Below are 23990 nucleotides of genomic sequence, written 5' to 3'. Positions count from 1 at the left end.
AGTCGTTTAGACTTTCAGGATTTGGAAGGGAAAATGATTGAGCTGTGTGAGTTTTATTTCGAAGATCGTTTATTATAGACCAAGTTTCTTTTGCAACACTTTTAGAGCTTCCCAGACGATTTTGATAATAGGCTTTTTTAGTTGATTTGACAAGTTTTAGATATGTTGTCCTGTACTTCGTGATATATTCAGTGACAGAAACATTGGTAGTAAGTTTCTTGATGTATAGTAGTGAACGCATATTCTTGGCTGATATGCGAATACCTTTCGTAACCCAAGGTTTCCGATGTTTTGGCTTAATAGGGATTAAAGGAAATGCCTTATTGAAGATGCTTATCTAGAAAAACACTGAAATTATAGTCCACGTCTATAGAAGGAAAGTGCCACTAGAAGTTAAGCATAAATTTTGGAATTTACGAAAATTCTGGGTGGAAAGAATCCTACCTAAACGTCGGGTTTTTGAGGAGGGTTTGCTGAAGATGTTAAACTTCGTATACACTGCTTCATGATCAGATAGTCCCGCATTAATAACTGTAGAGCAGACATCAAGGGGTGAGAAATAGGAGACAATATAATCGATTATGGTAGATGTAGCTTTTGTAATCCTTGTAGGAGAATTAACGTGCATTTAGAGACCATACGATTCAAATATGTTGGCCAGGGACACTTGGGTAGCACAAGCAGCAGTATAATTAATGTTAAAATCACCGCATAGACTTTTTCTGCTTTTATGAGGCAGGTCATCTAACAAATTTAACAGGTTCTGAAAAAATAGTTCCACGGTAGAGTCAGGTGATCTATAAATGCAAATAATGTAAAGATTAAGATTTTTATTATAAACTAAAGAAAACTCAAAGAAGGATTCACTTAACAAAAAGTCAAATTTTGTTACCACAGAAAAAACATTATTTCTAGAGAGAATTAGGGTGCCTCCATGAGCCGAACTTGGACGATCATATCTGGCAATTGTGGTATATATTTCTACAAAAAGAGGCTCGTTGACTTCAAGCCAGTGCTCTGTAACCGCAACTATCGGGGGAAATCCTAATTCCTCCAGAAACAAAAATAATTTATCAGTTTTATTTCTTCTTCTTCAGGTGCCATCTCCGCTACGGAGGTTGGCAATCATCATAGCTATTTTAATTTTTGAGGCAGTAGCTCTAAATAGTTGTTTCGAGCTGCATCCAAACCACTCTCTCAGGTTCTTCAACCATGAAATTCGTCTTCTTCCGATGCTTCTTCTGCCATCTATCTTTCCCTGCATTATGAGTCGTAGGATGCCATACTTCTCGCCCCGCATCACATGTCCGAGATACTGTAGCTTCTTTTCTTTAATTGTAAGTTCAACTTCCTTTTCTTTACCTATTCTTCTCAGTACTTCATTGTTTGTAACTCTATCTACCCAGGAAACCCTCATAATTTTTCTATAGGTCCACATTTCAAAGGCGTTAAGTCGTCTCATTGTCTCTACATTTAACGTCCATGATTCCACTCCATAGTATAGAACACTGTAGACGTAACATTTTGTTAGGCGTACTTTAAGAGCTAATGTTAAATCTTTGCTACATAGGACCTTTTTCATTTTTATAAAATTAGAACGTGCTTTTTCGATTCTGACTTTTATTTCTGCAGTGTAGTCGTTATTTTCTGTTATAAGTGTTCCTAGGTAAGTGTACTTTTTTACTCTTTCGATCTGCTGGCCCTCTACTATCAAGATTTCGTTAGTATTATGGTTGTTTTTACTAATTTTCATAAACTTCGTCTTTTTGATATTGAGAGAGAGTCCGTACTCCCTACCACACCTTACTATTTTACTCATGAGTCTTTGCAGGTGTTGTAAACTATCGGCTATTATTACTGTATCATCTGCATATCTGATGTTGTTAACTAAGACTCCATTTACTCTTATGCCGACTGTTTCATCTTCCAGAGTTTCTCGCATTTCTTGCATTTTATTTCTTATAGAACGAATATTAATCAGAACCATGCCAAAGTTGTCATCACTAAAATAATTTGAGGTTTCTAGTCCCTCAGAACACGTCGTGTTGTTTAAAAATTTCGCTTTGGAGAGCCAGTGGAATAATAACTTCGGTGAGATTCCCTCGACTTTTGTAGGTGTATAATTCTTTCCGAAGTGAGATAGGACCTATACGCGGCAAGATCAGCTTCCACTTCAGCTGGACCAATTCCATAGGCTTGGTTAAATTCTAGAAGAACTTTTCGTAGTTCTTCAGTCTTAGTAGGTAGTCCTTCGGAAGCCAAAAAGAGTTTCACGCTGGTGTTGGTGTATCTGTCATAAAATACAGAAGCAGGCTGATCGTGTAGAAAAGCAAGATGTAGTTTAATTGCCTTCAAGATATCCGGTTCCCTTAATCTTGCAAGAAGATATCGACTGTTCGAGTTATTAGTTAGTCTAACTCTTGGTGGTGTTAATGGATCCAAATTTATGGATGGTTCCAAAGTATCTTTCTTAACAAAATTGATATGGGAACGGAAAGGCTCTTGAGATTTGCAAATTGTGATGGCCTGCTTGTCTGTAAATATATTGGTGTCTTCAACTTCATTTTTGTTTTTGCTTGGAATGGTAATTGGATTTTCCAAGCTAACCGGGCTTCTGATGTTCTTCGGATTCATATTTTCTTCAGATGAATTCTTTGGTTCAGAGTATGATGATTCTGTAGACGATTTATTGTTGACACCGGGTGGCCAAATTTCATTATTAAATAATAAGTCGATAGATGGTTTTGATTTTATGCCTATTTTGAATGAGGAACCAGTTGCTGTGTTGGCGTTTTTAAGGAGGGCGTAACATCTAATATAATCCTTAATACCTAGCCTCTCTTTAATGTAGTGAACTATTTGTATAGGGGTGTATACTGGGGTTAAGTTACTAATAACAACAAAGTGGCACTTATCTTCTGAACTTTTTAACTTTCTTTCTGGGCAGGTTTGGATCTGTTGAGGGTCATCAGTTTGGGTGCTTGAAGTGACATACACTATCTTTTTTTTGATACCTCTTTTTCAGTTTGTGTAGCGGGTAGTTTGTTGTAAAGATTACTCATCTGATTAGATATTTCGCTGATGTTTGCAGATAGCCTTTGTAATCCCAATTTTATCTCGGATGAATTTGAGTCTTCAACTTAAACCTTAATAGTCTAGTTGGAACAGCCGAAAAAAACTGACGCTATATTGAAGATATCTTGTTGCATTTGCCGTACCGATTTTAAAAGATATTCAGAATTCAGCAGGCTATTTAATTTATCGACTAATATTGGTAATATCGGGCTAATATTGGTAATAATAACTTTTTTTTGTAAAAACCTATAGTTTTTGAGTTATTTATGAAATACTGCTTTAAAACATGCATTTTTTGTGAAAAATTAAAATCTTTGTTCTTTAATAACTCAAAAAATATTGATTTATTTGAATGATGAATTTCGCTTAGAATTTGTCACTCTATCGATTTATGGTGTTAAATATTAAAAACAAATATTTTCATCCCCCGAGAACATCCACCCCTAGGGCAAAACCGCAAGTTGGACCATCTCACTTTTGTTTCTTGAGGTATGCTCTAAGTAACATTTTTATGAAAATCGATGACGGTTCAACGAATTCGGAGGTGAAAATTTTCAGTGACTGCACTACCATGCATCTTTGAGCCGTCACATTAAAAGAAAATAACGCCTCTCTGGTTCTATTAGTACATTTCCATTTCTGAAATTCTGAACCCAAATTGAATATCATTTATTCTCGATTTCTTTTGCTTCACAACAAACCTTGTAATCAAGTATATTCAAATGGGAAATAAGCCACAATTTTACCTAAAAATGATTTTATTAACGTTTCGACGCCCAAGTATTAATTATTTTGTATTGTGACAACGACACCCGACTTGGGCGTCGAAACGTTAATAAAATCATTTTTAGGTAAAATTGTGGCTTATTTCCCATTTGAATATACTTGATTATAAAAATGCCACAAGAAAATAGCTTCAGAACAACAACAAACCTTGTATACTGTTTATCTTGGGGTTGTTCTGGTTTCATCATAGGAGTATAATTCTGTTGGAGTATGGGGTGAAATTTACTACAGCTCCATCAGTGCGTTTATTTATCTCGACAGGCCAACACCATATTCATGTGGTCCCTCTTGACTTCCTAAATAATATATTATTTTAATGTTAATTTTCATCTTTCCTGAATCGGGCCATTGAACCTCGCTGATTCTGCATAAAATTAATTAATTATTAATTTTTGACCGTTTATATAAGATTTAAATAAATTATATTTTAAAAAACTATCAACTTAAGTAGTTGATCAAATTAATCATTTTAAAATCCAGTTTTATCGTCCAGCTGTAACGATGGTCAGAGCCGTATTATATACTTCAATCATATAAATGCGTTGTAGAAAAATTAAATATGGTTCCTAAAAGAAGAATCTCACCTACCTTACTACCTGTACCTCAAATAAACTCTAATTTTATAGCTCAACGAACGCATGAGGAGCAGCAAACAAGCAATTTCCATCTAAAGGGCAAGCGATTGCTTGGATAATACTAAACAGTAAGACTATTTAGTTCCATTGGGTAAGATAATTCAACCTAAGAATATAATATTTTCATGAAATTTATCCAATAACTGTATTTTTATGTATTATCTAACAGGGATTGGGGCTCCAATTATGATACTCTAGTTTATATAATGCATTAATTAGATATAAAATAGATTATGGCTTCATTGTGTACATATCTGGGTCCGACACAATACTGAAACCGTTAGACAGTACACACAATGCAGCACAAAGACTTGCCCTGGGACCATTTAGAACAAAGTTTGTACAGTGAAACTATAGAACCATCTTTATTAGACCGTTGCATTTATTTAATATTAAGATATTAACGCATGCAACTTTTATAGCGTCCAATCGATAAGAAACCTCTTTTTGATAATACATTAAATAATAGATCAAATATTCGTACTAAATAGATCTAATCCACACTAATTGTATGAGGGAAAACAACACATTGACGGTCGCTTCAATACAGCCAAAATAACAGCTTAGTAATAAATTAATGACACAAATTTCTTTAGGATCATGTAGGGGGAGCTTTAAACTTTGATTTAGTCACTTTATGACTTTCATAATAATAATTTTTAACCGAGTTATTAAATCTTGAAAATGGCCATTTTCGTGTTTTTCAAATTGATTCGGTCATTGCGAAAATAATATATGTTGCAATGTATAAAATTTTCAGGAAACGTAAAAATCTTTAACTTAATAGTTGAATCTTATAAGGTAACACTATATTTTACAGTCCCTGGCCATATTATTATGACCACCTATGAATTTTTACAAAAATGAACTATTCCACTAGGTAAGTTTTGTTTAAAATATTATTTTTAAATTTATGGAAGGGGAGCAAAGTATGTTAAATGTGCAGTCACTCGAGCGCTTTGGGGACCTATTGGGTTGTGAAGAGTAGGTCCTAAAACCAAAAAAAGTTAAGTAAAGTTTTCCATTTTAGTGGGCGCTTGTCATTTTTTAATTTAATTTTCCATTTCCAACAATCGTTTTTTCCGATTATAACGCCATCTATCCATAATTCGAAAAAATGTTTCGAATAAAAGTTACTTATTTTTACGTAAGGAATCCAAATCTGCAATAAAAAATGAGGGTCCTATTTAAGATTTTAAAGTAACCCCCCACCCCACATCCATGGGGGGTCGTGTTTGGTACCATTCGATAGATTTTTCAAAAATATTAAATAAGTGTATTTTACAGTTTTTCGATCTGATGGTCATTTCGCGAAATATCGCGGGATTCGTATTTAAAATATTAAATTTACCCCCCACCCCTCTCCGTGGGAAGTCGTGTTTGGTATCATTCGATAGATTTTTAAAAAATATTGGGCACATATTTTTTAGTTTTTCGATCTGTCATTTGTTTCGCGAAATATTCGCTTTTTTCTTGTGAAACTTTGGGACTCACCCATTTCCTTACGCCAGGCTCAAATCGTCAGATTTTTGAAATATACACTCTTTTGCATGTACTTAACTTACCTTATCTTAATCTGACAATTTCGAGTTTTTTTAAGGATAGATTTTTTTTTTCGGGCCCCCCTTAACGAACTCCCCTGTGTTAAGAGCCAATATATGGTAGAGGTACATCTGCAGGGTACCAGGTTTCTCCCATATGCTAATCTGACGCGCTCGAGTAACTGCAAAAATCCCCGCTTGGGCTCCCCTACCATTAGTTTTGTTATGCAATGTTAATGTTATGCATTAAATATAATATATTTAATAATAAACAACAATAAAATATTTGAAACTATTACATATTTATATTTTTTTAATATTTTGTTGAACTTCTGACCTTAATCAGATGGAAAATATTTGGGAGCTTTTAACACGAGAAATTTCAGATGAAAAGGTCACTAGCGAAATTGTTTTGATTAAAGAACTAATATATCATTGAAACCACAATGACAAATTAAAGCAAAAAAAATTACCTGCATTGAAATTATGCCAAGACGGGTACTAGCGGTAATCAAAGTTAGAGGGAGCTCAGCAAAATATTTAAAAAATGCAAATATGTGATATTTTCAAATGGTTTATTGCTGTTTATTATTAAATGTATTATATTTGATAATAAACACAAATAAAACATTTAAAAATATCACATATTTTTATTTTTTCAATATTTTGTTGAGCCCCCTTTAACTTTGATTAACGCTTGTATCCGTCTTGACATACTCTGAATGTAGCTAAATTTTTTTTGCTTTAATTTGTCATTGTGTTTTCAATGATATATTAGTTCTTTAATCAAAACAATTTCGTTAGCGATCTTTTCATCGGAAAATACTCGTTTTAAAAGCTCCCAAATATTTTCCATCTGATTAAGGTCAGAAGTTCAACAAAATATTAAAAAGTATATAAATATGTAATATTTTTAAATGTTTTATTGGTGTTTATTATTAAGTATAATATAATTAATGTATAATATAAACATTACATCAGAAAATTTAATTTAAAAATCATATTTTAAACAAAACGTACCTAGTGGAATAGTTAATTTTTGTAAAAATTCATAGGGGTTATAATAATATGGCCAGGGACTGTATATAAGTATTATGGGTTATAAATGTATCTTTCTGAAAGACAAAAAAGTCTAAATGTTGCGAATTTTTTTTTATATTAAGTTTTTAAGTTTCTTGACTTATGTTCGAAATGAACCATAATTTTTAATGTTTTTTCTTAATTTTCAGCAAGAAACAGTCAAAATACATGGAAATTTAGATATATTATGTATGTATTTACAAGAGAAAGACTAAAGTGTTACTTTGTTTTTCTTATATTAAGTTTTTAATTTTGTGCACTTATGTTGTTTTTGAAATGAATGAAAATTTATAATGTTTGTACTAAAACATTCTTTATTGTCAGAAATAAACAGTCAAAATACACATGTAAAGGACATGTGTTGTTTTCGAACTGACCGAAAAACATACCCAGCTACCACACAATATTTAAACATACAATATAAACGGGATACGGACGTTTCGCCCCCGCCGTTTCGCCCCCGACCGTTTCGCCCCCGCCGTTTCGTCCCCAGCCGTTTCGCCCCCGAACCGTTTCGCCCCCGAACCGTTTCGCCCCCGAACCGTTTCGCCCCCGAACCGTTTCGCCCCCGGGATTTTACCTAACATTTTTAACTAGTTGCATTGAGTTATAAATACAATGTTAGTAATACATTTACCTATTGATCATTTTTTGTTCTTAGCTTAGGTTAGGTTAGGTTAGGTCCGTAAATTATAAGTAAGGCAAAATGAGTTTTCTGAGAACAAAATCCTTTGTGTAAGAAAATATGTAAAATTATTTCTGAGAACAATTATGTATTAATCCTGTCTATCTACTATAAATATGTGTAACAAAGCACTTCTAAGAAAAACAAACAAAAAATGAGCAATAGGTAAATGTATTATTAACATTGTATTTATAACTCAAACTAGTTAAAAATGTTAGGTAAAATCCCGGGGGCGAAACGGTTCGGGGGCGAAACGGTTCGGGGGCGAAACGGTTCGGGGGCGAAACGGCTGGGGACGAAACGGCGGGGGCGAAACGGTCGGGGGCGAAACGGCGGGGGCGAAACGGCGGGGGCGAAACGCCCGTAAACCGTTTTTAAGATTTAAATCAACCATTCAAAAACAACGCCAGTTACTGTTTATATTGGTTTACGGGCGTTTCGCCCCCGCCGTTTCGCCCCCGACCGTTTCGCCCCCGCCGTTTCGTCCCCAGCCGTTTCGCCCCCGAACCGTTTCGCCCCCGAACCGTTTCGCCCCCGAACCGTTTCGCTCCCGGGATTTTACCTAACATTTTTAACTAGTTTGAGTAACTGGCGTTGTTTTTGAATGGTTGATTTAAATCTTAAAAACATCATGGCAACTCATTTTACCTACAATATGGACTTATATTGTTTTCGCAATGACGTGTTTTCGCTTATATGTTTCAATTTTAAATCGCATATTATAACTCGACAATTACCAATTTTAGACAAGAATCACAAAAGACCTTTTTTGCTCAGAATGACCCAAAGAATCTAAAAAATGTCCGAAATGAAAAAATAGATTTTTTGAATTTATTTAAAAAAATTGTTTCAACAATTTTCCGACCGCGGCACTTCCCGTCCCCCCGTGCATTTGTTATAAGAACCTCTTACTTAGTAAGTTTGTGCAAAAAAAACGAATCGGAATAATTTACCTAACGGGGGCGACGATACAGCCCGGACTGAGTCCTGGCGAGACGCCAGATGCGTGTCGAGATGAATGGTGAGCAGCGCGTTGAGATGACTGGCGAGCAGAAAATCTTCACTGTATTGTTGCGCTCCCTTGGCTTTTTCAATTTGAAAGAACCTTCTCCCAAATACCCCAGGCTGTGGGTGAAAAATAGGTCGATTTCAGGATATAATTCAGGAATTTTTGAAACCTATCAGGTGTTGTAAAGGACGATGCCAGGAATAACTTCTACTAAAATGTAACCAAAAATATTGTGCGCTTTTTTTTAATTGCGATTTTCATTTGTTAAATTTGCAATTTTTATTGATTTTTAATTTTGTAGCTTAGGATATTGATTTTAGAGAAAAACTTTTTAATGGAAAGTTGTAGTAAATTAAAAAAACTACAATTTGAGCTATGGTAAGTTTAATTTCGTTAATTGGTTGTTGCAAAACAGCCTGCGAAAGGTTCAAAATGGCCGTTTTTTACAATTGCATTATTTATTGTACAAATAATTTTTTTTTATTTTTTAAAGCTTTAAAATGAAGATCTTTCAATTCCAAACATAAAAAAAAATTGTAAAGCCAGATTGACGAATTTGTTGCTTAGATATTATAAATTATTTATCCCAAGAGGTCAAATGTCGAAGGCTATAAATTTTTGAAAAAAAAAATCGTAGAGAGTTGGTGAAACATCTAATCTCATTCTAAAGAGTTATATTTTCATATTCTGATGTAAATAAATGCGTAAAACATTTTTAAACCTCTAATTTTTGGGTTTGAAAATAAGGGGGCAAATTTCGTTATAAACATTTAGAGCTGAAGCGGCCCTGCACATCCTATGAGTTTTTAATTTACAGATTATTGTTGCTGAAGACGAAACAAAGATTTATAAAAAAATAAAAAATTTCTACGACCAACTGAATCTGAGCTAATTTTTGGGATTGAAAATAAGGGGGCAAATTTCGTTATATACATTTAGAGCTGAAGCGACCCTGTACATCCTATGAGTTTCTAACTTACAGATTATTGTTGCTGAAGACAAAACGAAGATTTATAAAAAAATAAAAAATTTTCTACAACCAACTGAAGCCAAGATAATTGTTTTTTTTTCTCAAGTCGTAGTGCCTTTATTTATAACAATTAAGAAATTATTTTACAGTCATTGACTAAAGAAAGACTTATATTATCTTAAAATAAAAATTATTATAAAATATAATTACATTTAATTATTAAAAATTATTTTTTAAATCGGTGCTTTTGCGAGCGGCCGAATTTTGCAAATCGCCCGGCTAGCTTCAAATCCGAGCGGTCGGAAAATTTTTACGTAACTTGTATTAAATTATGACAGAAAACAATTTATTAATATTACCATTATAATATACAGTCTATTTACCACTGTATTTGTTTTTCTTGATAAACTTTTATATGTGAAATTTCATATCTGAAGAAATAATATTACAAAAATGATACATATATATGAAATATATAACTATATTTTTAATTTTTTCATTGTTATATAAATATAATAATAATAATGTTACTTCTTACTATAATATACAATATATGACTTTTTCTTCTTGTAGTGACTATTCTTTTTTGATTTCACATATAAAAGTTTATCAAGAAAAACAAATACAGTGGTAAATAGACTGTATATTATAATGGTAATATTATTAAATTGTTTTCTGTCAAAATTTAATACAAGTTACGTAAAAATTTTTCGAGCGCGCGGATTTGAAGCGAGCCGGGCGATTTGCAAAATTCGGCCGCTTGCAAAAGCACCGATTTAAAAAATAATTTTTAATAATTAATTGTAATTATATTTTATAATAATTTTTATTTTAAGATAATATAAGTCTTTCTTTAGTCAATTACTGTAAAATAATTTCTTAATTGTTATAAATAAAGGCACTATGATTTAAGAAAAAAAAACAATTTTCTCGGCTTCGGTTGGTTGTAGATAATTTTATTTTTTTTTATAAATCTTCGTTTCGTCTTTAGCAACAATAATCTATAAGTTGGAAACTCATAGGATATACAGGGCCGCTTCAGCTCCAAATGTTTATAACGAAATTTGCCCCCTTATTTTCAAACCCCAAAAATTATCTCGGCTTCAGTTGGTCGTAGAAATTTTTTATTTTTTTATAAATCTTCGTTTCATCTTCAGCAACAATAATATGTAAGTTAAAAACTCATCGGATGTACAGGGCCGCTTCAGCTCTAAATGTTTATAACGAAATTTGCCCCCTTATTTTCAAATCCAAAAATTAGAGGTTTAAAAATGTTTTTCGCATTTACTTACATCAGAATATGAAAATATAACTCTTTAGAAGGATATTGGATGTTTCGCCAACTTTCACGATTTTTTTTTCAAAAAGTTATAGCCTTCGACATTTGACCTCTTGGGATAAACAATTTATAATATCTGAACAACAAATTCGTTAATCTGGCTTTACAATTTTTTTTATGTTTGGAATTGAAAGATCTTCATTTTAAAGCTTTAAAAAATAAAAAAAAATTATTTGTACAATAAATAATGCAATTGTAAAAAACGGCCATTTTGGACCTTTCGCAGGCTGTTTTGCAATAACCAATTAACGAAATTAAACTTACGATAGCTCAAATTGTAGGTTTTTTAATTTGCTACAATTTTCTATTAAAAAGTTTTTCTCTAAAATCAATATCCTAAGCTACAAAATTAAAAATCAATAAAAACTGCAAATTTAACAAATGAAAATCGCAATTAAAAAAAAGCGCACAATATTTTTGGTTACATTTTAGTAGAAGTTATTCCTGGCATCGTCCTTCACAACATCTGATAGGTTTCAAAAATTCCTGAATTATATCACGTTTTTTCACCCACAGCCTGGGGTAAAATAACGTCGGCTCCCAGTACCGGTGCTAAGTTATAGCGCGCCCGCCTGCAAAAGTTTCCTGCCCTTCGTTTTTTTTAATTAGTATTTTGTATAACACCAGCAGAAAAAAGCTTTTTTTGGTGCCCCTTAAGACAGGATCGCCGGCCCTGTCGGCTCCAATATTATTACCTACATAGTGACGAATTCTAAAGTTCTCCACAGAATGAAAAAGAGCATGAATTGATTATTATAATAAAAATCAAAATTGAATAGTTATGAAAAATAGTGAGAGGTATGGTTTACTTCAGTTGTTTATTAAAAAGGAAAGTGTTTAGTAATAGCGGCCGATGAAGAACACGTATTTACTGGCTCCATAACCTAAGAGCTTGATTTAATATGACGGTTGTAGGCCTGTTTCGAGAAGCTCTGCACAAAATCAGAATTACCATCAAGATCTTCAACATCCGGAACGGATAGGCACCACAAGAAGAGGAGGAAAGATAGCAGTTTAAGAAACAAACGAAAACTAATCTAAGAAGGGAATAGAATAAGTTATGATCTTCTAAAAGTGCCTATCTTCTAGAGATGTTGGCGACCACATTGACCCATCTTATTCTATTTACGGCAGCTCGAAATAGATCAGTTGACGTTAGACCAGTCCACTTCCTAAGATTGGCCAGCCAGGATATACGTCTACGTCCAGGGCCTCTCCTGCCCTCAATCTTGCCTTGTAGAATCAACTGCAGCAGTCGGTATTTTTCATTACGCATAATGTGGCCGAAGTAAGCCAATTTTCTGTTCTTTACGGTGTTAATTATTTCTTTGTCTTTTCCTAGCCTCTGGAGAATAGTTATATTAGTTGTGTGGTGTATATATGAGACCCTCAACATACGTCGGTAGCACCACATTTCAAACGCCTCTAACCGTTTTATGGCATCTTCTGTCAGGCTCCAGCTTTCAACTCCGTATAGGAGGACACTAAAGACGTAACATCTAAGGATTCTTATGCGTATATTGATACTTAAAGACAAGTTGCAGAGAATTTTCTTAAGACTGTTAAAAGAGCTTCTGGCTTTTTCAATACGAGTTTTTATTTCGTAGCTATGATCCCAAGTATCCTTAATGTTGCAGCCCAGGTAGCATATTTTCTGTACTCTCTCTAGAGGTGTATTGTTTACTGTAATTTGGGCGTTTATGTTGGTGTTTTTACTAATGATCATTATTTTTGTCTTCTTACAGTTTAGTTTTAGGCCGTATTTGTTACATGCTTCTACAACATTATCCATGATCCTTTGGAGCCCCTGCGCACTATCCGCCAGCAATACTGTATCGTCTGCATATCTAATATTATTTATAAGTTGTCCATTTACTGCAATACCATCTTCTGATTCGTCCAAGGCCTCTCTAAAGATGTTTTCAGAGTATATGTTAAATAATGTTGGTGACAGTATGCAACCCTGTCTGACTCCTTTTTCAACCGTGAAGATTTCGGACAGTTCATTTTCGAATCGAACTGTTGCTTTTTGTTGGAGATATAAGTTTGAAACGAGTCTTATATCCTTACCATCGAGTCCTGATGTTTTTAGGATATCGATTAGTTTTCCATGTGGGACTTTATCAAATGCCTTCTCGAAATCTATGAAACATGCATACACATCGCAATTGACATCCCTGGCTCTCTGTATTAGAACTTGCAAGCTGAAAAGTGCTTCCCTCGTTCCGAGTCCTGATCTGAATCCAAATTGAACTTCACTCAGCTGTTCTTCTAATTTGGTGTATATGCGCGAGTGAATGATAGTAAGGAGTACTTTAAGTACATGGCTCATCAAACTAATTAATCTATGTTCTTCACATTTTCTAGCGTTGGCTTTTTTGGGAAGTGGACTGAATATTGATAGTAGCCAGTCTTTTGGTAAGTAACCAGTCTCGTATATGTTGTTGAATAACTTCGTAAGAGCTGCAATTTGTTGTGCCTCTAATAGCTTTAAAATTTCACCATGCACCTCATCAGGTCCTGGTGATTTCGCATCTTTAATCCGCTTAATGGCCATAGTTACTTCTTCGTTTGTTATTTCTGGGCCATAGGGATTGTCTATTTCATACGGACTTCGTGCAGCATCTTCGAATAATTCTTGCATATATACTTTCCATCTTCTTAATTTATCTTCAATTGTAGTCAAAATTTGACCTTCGACGTCTACGACTATGCCTATATTGCGTTGTTTTCTTATGTTCTGTACTTCTTTAATCTTTTTGTGCATATGGAAATCGTCATGTTTGCGTTGTAGTGTTTCAATTTCTGTACATTTCTCCATCAGCCATGCTTCTTTTGCCCCTTTTATTTCTCTTAGTATACTCTTATGCAACTTTTTGTATTCATTGTCATTTCTACCTTTTAATTTCCTTCGCTCTTCCATCATCTGCAATATTTTATCTGTCATCCATTCTTGCTTCTTTTCTCTTTTTGATTTAAGATATTCATGCGAAAGTGTGTTGATAGATGTCTTCATTTCGTTCCATTGTTTTTCTACGCCACTAGGAGCGTCTTCAACTATTTTCGCAAAATTCTTATTAATCTCTGTTTTTACTTTTTCCTGGATGCTATTTTCTTTCAGTAGTTTTATATCTATCTTGGGTCTTACTTTCTTTTGAATTATTTTGAGTCGTATGTTGATATTTGCAACTAACAGACTATGATTTGAGAAGACATCGGCGCCTGGATATGTTTTTGTTGAGGTGACAGAATTTCTAAACCTTTTGCTTATGTTAATAAAATCAATTTGGTTTCTTATGATTTTCCCTGGGGTATCACCGGGTGCTTTCCATGTATAAAGCCTTCTTGGATGTAATTTAAAGAATGTGTTCATTACAACCATATCCGTCTCTTGGCAGAATTGTATCAGTCTTTCTCCTCTTTAGTTTCTTGTGCCAAGACCATATGACCCCACAACATTCTCGACTGTACCTTGTCCTATTTTGGCGTTGAAATCGCCCATGATGATAGTTATCTCATGTTTTTTTGTCAGCTTTAGAGAGTTTTCTAGAGTCTGGTAGAAATTTTCTATTTCTTCTTCGGTTGATTCGGATGTCGGTGCGTAGACCTGAATGATATTTATATTAGAGGGACTTGAATTAATCTTCAATAGCATAACTCTATCTGATATGGGCGTAAATCCTATTACTGCTTTGGTTATTTCCCTTTTTACTATCATCGCTACGCGATTTCTGTTTCTTGTTGTGTCATCTCCCGAATAATAGATATGGTCATATGGCCTATAATTTGTATGCCAGAATTTGGCCATCGAACTTCACTGCATCCTAAAATATCTATGTTTAGGCGAGTCATTTCTTGAATAATATTTGCTGCCTTGACCGGGGGATTCTTAGCACCCTCTCCCCATTTAAGGGTTGCCCGGGACTGAGGGCCGTTTGTTTTGGGTTTTCAGCCATTGTGGTGTCCTGGGGATATCCTTATGGATCTTTAATGTGGTAGTCATCCCGTGGCTTTCCACATCTCAATGCCGTTGGCTAATTTAGCTCATCCGTCTTCGGAGTCAATTTCCCAGCTCCAGGGCAATGAAGTGCCCTACCAAATGTCGGTTCTTCCACCCGTAGCTGTTGACCAACAAATGGGAGATTACTTATACCGGTAATCGTTCGGTTAGTAGAGGGTATAGTAGCAGGAAATATAGTGACCCGTCTGCCTTCGGAAACCTAATCGCCATTCGGGGTCGGAAGAAACAAGAGTTAGCCAAGAGAGGCTGATAGGAAAGATTGAAAGACATTTCACTCAAGACAAGTTGAAAGAGAGTAAAATGTGAAGGCCCTTATGATCCGCCAGGTGCGTTTCATAAGCGTATGAGTATTAATACATTTTGTGTTCCCGCTCATACTTCGGGGTGTTGACTACAGACTGTATGGCTCGTCCAGCATGCCATAGCATGGAGGATGGGGTACACGACATTTTTACAATGTAGATGCTCCAACTCCATGGCCTGACCCATAAGTTATGATAGATAGATTTTAAGTTTATAGTATATTGTAGATATCTATCCACTGAGTTCAAGAGAAATCGTTGGAATACAACAAACCGGCATATTTAGGTTTCGTGGACCTTAAGAAAGCATTTGACAGGGTCAAATTAAAGGACGTTATCCATTTGTTATACTCAAGAGAGGTACCTCTAGGAATAATTAAAATAATCGAAAACAGCTACCAGAACAACACAATTAAAGTAAAAGTGGAAGATGAACTAACTGACCCAATTTAATCGGGCAGTGGGATAAGACAGGAGGATTCCTTGAGTCCTTTATTGTTCAACCTGATTATGGACGAAATAATAAAAAAGTAAGAACTAAAAAAGGATACCAAATGGGAGAAAAACAACTTAAAATAATCTGCTATGCAGACGATGCAATACTAATCGCTCAAAGCGAAGATGATTTACAACGTATGCTGCACCAATCTAACATAACCGCTAGAAAATTTAACATGTTAATTTCACCAAAAAATACAAAATGCATGGTTTTAACAGCAAATCCAATAAGATGTAAATTGGAGCTTGAAGGTCAGATAATAGAACAAGTTATGGAGTTTAAATATCTAGGCATACGGAAGGATCGAAACAGAAGTGGAAGATTAAGTGAATAGAGCAAACAGAACCGCAGGTTGCCTGAATGACACAATATGGAGAAATAAAAATATCGGAAATGAAATGAAAGGCAGAATTTACAAAACAGTCATCAGACCAATAATGACATATGCGGCAGAAACACGATCCGACACAGAGAGGACAAAAAAATTGCTCGAAACAGCAGAGATGAAAATCCTTTGACAAATCGATGGTAAGACTCTATGGGACAGAGCTAAAAGTTCAAATATACGACGGAGATGCAAGGTCGATAACAGTAATAACTGGGTAAGAAACAGAAGAAGAGAATGGAATGACCACATAAACCGAATGACAACAAATAGAGTAGTAAGGACAGCGAAAAACGGTTCCCCAATAGGAAGACGATCAGTGGGAAGACCACGAAGACGATGGAACGACAATAGGGAACTTGCATAAATTTTTAAATTCGAAAAAAATGTTATAAATCACAACAGAACATAATGGTAGGGGAGCAAAGTATGCTAAATGTGCAGTCACTCGAGCGCTTTGGGGACCTATTGGGTTGTGAAGAGTAGGTCCTAAAACCAAAAAAAGTTAAGTAAAGTTTTCCATTTTAGTGGGCGCTTGCCATTTTTTAATTTAATTTTCCATTTCCAACAATCGTTTTTTCCGATTATAACGCCATCTATCCATAATTCGAAAAAATGTTTCGAATAAAAATTACTTATTTTTACGTAAGGAATCCAAATCTGCAATAAAAAATGAGGGCTCCTATTTAAGATTTTAAAGTAACCCCCCGCCCTACATCCATGGGGGGTCGTGTTTAGTACCATTCGATAGATTTTTCAAAAATATTGAATAAGTGTATTTTACAGTTTTTCGATCTGATGTTCATTTCGCGAAATATCGCGGGATTCGTATTTAAAATATTAAATTTACTCCCCCACCCCTCTCCGTGGGAAGTCGTGTTTGGTATCATTCGATAGATTTTTAAAAAATATTGGGCATATATTTTTTAGTTTTTCGATCTGTCATTCATTTCGCGAAATATTCGCTTTTTTCTTGTGAAACTTTGGTACTCACCCATTTACTTACGCCCGGCTCAAATCGTCAGATTTTTTAAATATACCCTCTTTTGCATGTACTTAACTTACCTTATCTTAATCTGACAATTTCGAGGTTTTTTAAGGATAGATTTTTTTTTCGGGCCCCCCTTAACGAACTCCCCTGTGTTAAGAGCCAATATATGGTAGAGGTACATCTGCAGGGTATCAGGTTTCTCCCATATGCTAATCTGACGCGCTCGAGTAACTGCAAAAATCCCCGCTTGGGCTCCCCTACCATAATTTAAAACATGTATCAAAGATATAGAATTTTTGTAGGTCTTTCGTTTGGCCCCCAAAGGCGATTAAAAATTCAAATTAAAACAGGTGGCCTAAAACGCATCGTGACGTCACTCGTTTTGTACATTTACATTTTTCCAACAAAGTAAACAGAATTTTAAATTAGACCTTATAAACGTCAGTAGAAAATACATTTATTTGACGTTACAAGTGTTTCGATCGTTTGAACTATTCATAGAAAACTGTACTTTTACAAAATGGTTTTATTTTCCGTAGTAAACCTTCTTTCGTTTCCTTCAATAACTATATCAAACTCCAATGCCAACAAACTGGTATATATTATTACAATGACATACGATAAATGTTAATAGAATATAAATATTTTTCCTTTATTTCGCGACGAGGTATACCAAAATAGGTGGAGGCCAATAAACTAAAGAAGAAGAAGAATATACCTAATTATAACCATAAACGGAACTATATAGTTAAACTGAGTGACGTCACGGGCCGTTTGACCTATTTTAAGATACCGAAGACTTTAAATTTGTACTTCTAAGTTATTATGAGTTCTTGAAGCGTGAAATTTTGGAAATCTCATTTTTATACAAAACTGAACATTATTATGTAATAAAAAAATGTGCAAGTTCCCTATTTATTAGAGGCACATTAAAAAAACAGACAGAGTCATGTCTATACAAAGAAAAAGAAGAAGAAGAAGAAGAAGAAGAAGAAGAAAAAGAAGAAGAAGAGGAAGAAGAAGAAGAAGAAGAAGAAGAAGAAGAAGAAGAAGAAGAAGAAGAAGAAGAAGAGTTATATCTCAATGCCAGAATCTCAAATTTGATGTATCTATCCCATCGCCCCTAAAGGATTTAAAAAGACTGATGCAATCTTCAGCCAATATACCTACCTAAGAACATATTATAACATTTCATGAATTTTCAAAAAAGTTTAATCCAAACAGGTGTTCATCTCACATGATCACATAAATAATTATTGCTCTCGTGAATACGAAATACATCTCTGTCATGTGAAGCATGTAATTTCAGTGGACTACAGTGATAGTCTGACCACTTCAGAGTGCAGTGAAGTAATTATTTCCGATGTCTATGCCAATACCATTGGCGGATCAATGATTTATTGCATCGATATTTCTAAATTTAAAACTAATATACGTACATATTATACTTGAAATTTTCTATAATTAGCTGGTATTAGCTGCTATTTCCGATGAGCATAAATATCAATATATTTTAATTTATTCGAAGTATCTTTTTTCATTGCTGAATTATTCTTATTTTTTCTTTCTGTATTTTTGCACAAGTGGCAATGAGTTCTTGCCGATTTAATATTATTTTTTGCACGATTGATCATTTTTGACTGTTTACCGTGACAGATTTTACGTCAGTAGGTGACATTTACTAGCAACTCGACGGTAAGTAATCCAACTCGACGGTAAGTACTCCAACTCGACGGTAAGTAATTCACTTACCGTCGAGTTAAAAATCTCTTAATTTTAATTTATTTTTTGAAAGAATAAAGAAAACTAACGAATTATTCATTAATATTGAAACTTATGGTACAATTTATTAAATTATTTAATGAAATCCCACTTGTTTGGGCTGTGGTTTCACTTCTAACAGAAACTCCTGCAGAATCGCATACATTAGTAGTATTACTAGTATTGCACAATATTTTTTCGGCAAAATCTATTTTATTTTGAAGAGAATCTTCTACATAGCTTTCTGCCACTGTCGATGAACGCCAACCTCCATGACGCTTTAATCCGAGGACATCAACACCTTTATTAGCCAAAAGCGTTGCTGATGTCCTCCTGAACGAATGGCCAGTATAGTTCTCGGGATTAGGCAAATTTAAGAATTTGGCAATTTGAGAAGGCCAGCCCCCGATTGTCCCTTTCCCTATTACTTGAGCACAACATTTTCCTTTGGCGTATCTTAAGAACAAATGATTTTATTTTACTTGTAATGGACGAAGTTTTATATACTTTTGCAGAATTTCTAAATATGGAATTTTATCGTCTGGTTTATTAACGACTGTAAAAGTACGCTGGATGTTCGTTTTTGCATTGGGAACTTTTACAATCATTAAACCATCGGTTTGTTGGACGTCATTCATAGTAATATTATATAATTCTTCTCTTCTACAGGCACCAGATATTCCCAATATCATTACGACCTACAAATTATGAAAAAATCTTCATTAGAGTATTTCTTTTACCTAAACTAGCTTATATTACCTTGTGAACTAGAAATTCTTCATCCGGTGCTTCCATCAGAAATTTTTCAAATTGCTCCCGTGTAAAAGTGCTCGCTTTCTTAGGCCTATAGCCAACATTTTTTCTCTTCAAATACGCGATCAAAGTTGAAAACTTGGAAATATCAATGCCATCATAAAGAAAAACGGTGGATTTAATCATTGAATATTCTGCCCAGAGGCTTCCAGGAGCTTTCAACTGCATATGTCTTTGAGCGAAATATGCCAATAGAGTCTTTTCTTCGATTCTTAAATTCTTGCCTTCGCACCATTTTTTAAAACTTTGGTAGGTATTTTGATAACGGATTTTGGATTTTTCGGGAATAATTGCGGAACACCGTTCTTCCCAAACCCGTTCAATTTCTTCAAATTCACTTTCGCTCATATTTTAATTTATAATAATCAAAATTGTACTTAAGATTATTGACAACTAAATAAAAACTTAATTCTCCATTGTTGTTATGCACCCTAGTTACTACCTAACAACCAAAGTATCTATCTTGATAAAATGAATGAAACTAGTAGTGTAGGAAACAAAAGTCCGGTTTTATTTTTTTTCTGGTATATCAAGGGGTGCTTATTATAAGACTAACTTTTTCTGAAAAAATTTCGCCCAGGAACCCCCTTTTCACCCCTTTAAAGGGGGTAATTTGTGGTTTTTGCGGAACGTAGCTCTTTCTGTACCTTTTACAAAAAATTTCTTTTATAGAAATATGAAGAGGACTATATGTTCTACGATTTATTTCCCGACAGCATGTGTCTATCATCCACCGTTTAGCGGGGGTGGCGCCCCAAAGTTGACAAGTTTTTAAGAAAGGTGTTTTTAAAAAAAATATATTTTTCCCTAACTGTAACGGAAATTAAGAAGAAATCCTACGGAAATTATTCACAAATAATTGATTGATTTTTTGATATAGGTTTCACTTAAGGATAATGGCCTTTTTTTTAATTACAGGGCGTTACATTTTAAAAAACCCCTTTTTATACCATCTGAACCGTTTATGCTAGAGTAAAAGACTTTCGGCGATTATCCATGTACTGGTGCTATTTACAAATTTGTATAATGCACCCCCATTTTTTCCCCTGAACCACCCAAAAAAAAGAAGAATTAATAAATAAAGTGATTTTCTTGGAATCCTTCACACACAATGCCCTTTATTAATATGCTTCATATATCATTTTGTGCACGTTATTATTACCCATGCATGGACACTAAAAGCGATTTCCTAGTGCAACCCCTGTATCAAAAAAAAAAAAAATAAAATGGGGGGTTGAATTTTTTTTTGTTTTTTGCTTTTTGATCCATATGGGCATATGCTTCATCAATAGTGCTTTTTAAAAATATATATGGTTATTGCAACATCCCTGCGGAAAGCACCCCTATCCTTGAAAATATACTGCAGAAACTACCCCTATCCCTTGGCGAGCATGTTTTACGATTTTCTCATTACCTATGCATTATTTTTAAACAAGACTTATACAAGGTTAAAGACCACTATTTACTCTAAAAATTAGGTTCTATTCATTTTTTTCGTATAAGCAACCGTTACGGCACAGTGGCGCCGTAAACCTCATGTATGCTGTGGCGGGCTCCAGTTTTTGTTTTTTTTTTTTCGTCATCTGTTCGTGTTATTGATAAAGTACTTCTGTAAAATAAAACAACACAGTGTAACCTACAAATTATGACTTATGCACATTTTACAATCTTTGCGCCCCAAAGCCACAGTGGTGGCCCAAAATCAATTTTTTCATATTTTCGCAACCTACATGCATTTTATTGCATTAATGCTACCTTAATAGCACAATATTTAACCTTAGGTGGTCACTAAGCAGTTGTGGATTTAGGGAGGGGTGATGGGGGTGATCACCTCCGCCCCCTCTCAAACCAAGTGATATTATATTCAAAGATTATAAAAATATTCATTTATTTTTATAGAAATACTTATATTATATTATTTTTATAAGAATGACGCACTTTTTATGCTTTAGCGACAGTGGCGGATCCAGCATCGTTAAAAGGGGGTGCCAATTGGTTAAATTTCTATAAAAATAAATGAATATTTTTATAATATTTAAATATAATATCACTTGGTTTGAGAGGGGGGTGGAGGTGATTGCCCCCATCACCCCTCCCTGGATCCGCCACTGCTTAGCGACCACTTAAGGGTGAATATTGTGCTATTAAGGTAGCATTAATGCAATAAAATGCGTGTAGGTGGCTAAGATATGCAAAAATTGATTTTGGGCCACCACTGTGGCTTTGGGGCGCAAAGATTGTAAAATGTGCATAGGTCATAATTTGTAGGTTACACTGTGATGTTTCATTTTACATAAGTACTTTATCAATAAAACGAACAGATGACGAAAATACAAACAAACACTGGAGCCCGCCAAAGCATATATGAGGTTTACGGCGCCACTGTGCCGTAACGGTTGTTTATACGAAAAAAATGAATAGGACCTAATTTTTAGAGTAAATAATGGTCTTTAACCTTGTATAAGTTTTGTTTAAAAATAATGCATAGGTAATGAGAAAATCGTAAAAACATCCTCGCCAATGGATAGGGGTAGTTTCTGCAGTATATTTTCAAGGATAGGGGTGGTTTCCGCAGGGATGTTGCAATAACCATATATATTTTTAAAAAGAACTATTGATGAAGCATATGCCCACATGGATCAAAAAGCAAAAAACAAAAAAAAATTTCAACCCCCCCCTTTTATTTATTTTTTTTTGGCTACAGGGGTTGCACTAGGAAATCGCTTTTGGTGTCCATGCATGGGTAATAATAACGTGCACAAAATGATATATGAAGCATATTAATAAAGGGCATTGTGTGTGAAGGATTCCAAGAAAATCACTTTATTTATTAATTCTTCTTTTTTTTTGGGTGGTTTCGGCGAAAAAATGGGGGTGCATTATACAAATTTGTAAATAGCACCAGTACATGGATAATCGCTAAAAGTCTTTTTACTCTAGCATAAACGGTTCAGATGGTATAAAAAGGGGTTTTTTAAAATGTAACGCCCTGTAATTAAAAAAAGAGCCATTACCCTTAAGTGAAACCTATACCAAAAAATCAATTAATTATTTGTGAATAATCGCCTTAGGGTTTCTTCTTAATTTCCGTTACAGTTAAGGAAAAATATATATTTTTTAAAAACATCTTTTTTAAAAACTTGTCAACTTTGGGGCGCCACCCCTGCTAAACGGTGGATGATAGACATATGCTGTCGAAAAATAAATCGTAGAAAATATTGTCCTCTTCATATTTCTATAAAAAAAATTTTTTGTAAAAGGTACAGGAAGGGCTACGTTCCGCAAAAACCACAAATTGCCCCCTTTAAAGGGGTGAAAAGGGGGGTTCCGGGGCGAAGTTTTTCAGAAAAAGTTAGTCTTATAATAAGCACCCCTTGATATAACAGAAAAAAAATAAAACCGGACTTGTGTCCATTTTGCAAGGTTCAACCTCTGTTTCCTACACTACTAGTCAATATGACGAAAATGTTTAATTTTCTAATTTATATTGGTATCAATCGTGCAAAAAACGTTATAAGCATGTCGAACGTTAAGGGCAACCGATCTCAGACAATAATTGGAGTCGTCGCTCCGCTCCTCCTCCAAACAATTGTCTTCGATCGGTATAAAACCCTTACCGTTCTCCATACTTAATATACTATTTATTAATTATGTAAGGCCCATAAACCACAATATAGCATATTTTACCCTATATACAAATATTGTATCTACTATATACGTATTTCTTCATAACTGAGAACCGTATGGGAAACTAAGTTTATCCTACTAATTTTGCAAAAAGAAGAGTTCTGCATGATCTAACTAATACCTAAAAGGCAACTATGAGATATCAGATTTGATCAATATTCAATCATAATCAATATCAAAACATATTTATGAATTTCGCTCAAGAGTAAAGTACCTTTATATTTTACAATATCGAAAATTGTTATTTGTTTATAAAATGTTTTTTGGCATTAAAGACTAAGTTTGAATACGCAAGTTGCAATTACATCCTTCCGTTCCAATAAAAAATGATAATGAATGCAGATTTTCACAAAACCAAATACATTAAAAATCTAATGAACATTGAAGAGTTATAACCTTTTTTTCTGTCGG

This window comes from Diabrotica virgifera, chromosome 3 (genome assembly GCF_917563875.1).
Source record: "Diabrotica virgifera virgifera chromosome 3, PGI_DIABVI_V3a".
NCBI lineage: Eukaryota > Metazoa > Arthropoda > Insecta > Coleoptera > Chrysomelidae > Diabrotica > Diabrotica virgifera.
The sequence above is the reverse complement of the archived record's forward strand: the minus strand, read 5'-3'. Positions refer to the sequence as shown.